We start from the raw sequence: 1,852 nt of genomic DNA, 5'->3' as shown, positions 1-1,852 counted from the left end.
CCTAGCACACCCAGGATCTTAGGATCACTGAGGAGAGTCGGCCTCCAGAGAGGGCTCTGACTTTGGGACTCAGGTCAGAGCACCATCTTGTATCCCAGGTCTATCAGAGACCAGTCTGCACAGTGGAGCACACAGGCCACAGAAGCAACAAAGCTTCTTGGACAGGGTCCATTTCAGGCTTTATCCTCAGCCAGGAGACATAGCTGAGACCCAGATATCTGGGCACCTTCCCCACCGGAGGATAGTTGGCCTCCAGGGAGGACTCTGACCCCGGGACTCAGGTGAGAACTCCATCTTGTTTCCAGTGTCTTTGAGAGACCAGTCCCCACAGAAGAGCAAGTGGGCCATAGAAGCAGCAGAGCTTCTTGGACAGGGTCCGTTTGGGACATCATTTTCAGCCAGGAGGCAGATCTGAGCTCCAGACCTGTGGAAAACCGTGAGCAATTGCCAGCATGAGCCTCCACTGTGCCTAACTGGTAAACAAGTAATGTGCGCAGGTGCAAGAGTAAATTCGTGCCAAGTCACTGCCTATCCCGGGGCGTGGTGGTGAGGCTCTGGGAGAGCAGCCAATCGGGTGTGGACATGCCACACTAAGGTGTATATAGGCGGCACCTTTTTGGTGCTTGGGGTCTTCCTCTTCATGTTGAAACTGGTATAATAAAGTTGCTGCAAAAGGATCCGGTTTCTCACGCGTGTGTTCTTGCTGGCGAGACAATAGCACCTGTGAGAATTGGTGCCGAAACCCGAGAACTGCCTTACCATCGCCGGCACCGAGGAGATTCTCCATTCGCGGGGCGGATTCAGAACTGCAGTCAGGTTGGTTTTTTAAGGTTCTGAGAGGCATGTTTGGTTCTGGTCTTTCTCAACAATTAGAAGGGGCAATGGAAGCCTTTGTAATTGTTTTTGCAGTACTTATCCTTTTCCTTATAGTGAAAGCAGGACAGGGAGTGCTGGAGGAGTTTTAAGACAGCGTGTCAGAAACAGAGCAGGTTAAAAGATTTGGAGCTCAAAGAAAAAAAGGTATACCTAAGAAACAAGGCCCTTCCAAGGATTTTGGATCCGAGGAAGAGAGAGAAAAGGGAAAGGACGCCCTGGGAGAGAAAAAGGAGAAGGGAGAGAGAAAGAGGAGGAAAGATAAAGGGGAGAAGAGAAAAAAGAAGGAGAAGGAGTTCCCCGAGAGGAAGAACCTTTATTCGTTAAAAGAACTTGAGGGTTTAGGACTTGATAGCTCAAGCTCAAGTTAAGAACTTAGTCCCTCAGAGGAAGAAGACTTAGAGGAAGAAGCAGCCCTCTATGGGGAAGAAAGATAGCACCCTGATGAGGGTAGAAATAGCGAGCCAAGGAGGAAGTTAAAAGGAAATGGTGGTTTAAGTCAGGGCATGGTTTGGTCTCCGGGCCCTAGCGCCCTTATGCAGAAAATTTCTGCTCAGATTCTTTTATCCCTCGAGACGAGCAGCAAAAATTACAACAATGTTTCCTATCTTTGAGGCAGCGGATGGAGGACGCGTCACGTGTCTCTGGAGCACATACAGATCAAAGAACTTGCTGAGTCGGTCCGTAGTTATGGAGTTAGTGCCAATTTTACTTTATCTCAAGTCAAAAGACTTGCTACTTTAGCCATGACTCCGGGAGACTGGCAAATGGTGGCAAAGGCTGTGCTCACCAATCTGGGGCAGTATTTAGAATGGAAAGCATTATGGTATGACATCTCTCAAACGTAAGCAAGGGCTAATGCCGCAGCTGAAGGTGATCAGAGAAATTGGACGTTTGATCTGCTGACAGGTCAGGGACCATATGCAGCTAATCAGACAAATTATAATTGGGGAGCATACACTCAGGTTTCAGCTGCTGC

The sequence above is a fragment of the Mus musculus genome, chromosome X (assembly GCF_000001635.26).
Source record: "Mus musculus strain C57BL/6J chromosome X, GRCm38.p6 C57BL/6J".
Taxonomy (NCBI): Eukaryota; Metazoa; Chordata; class Mammalia; order Rodentia; family Muridae; genus Mus; species Mus musculus.
This window is presented reverse-complemented; position numbering follows the sequence as displayed.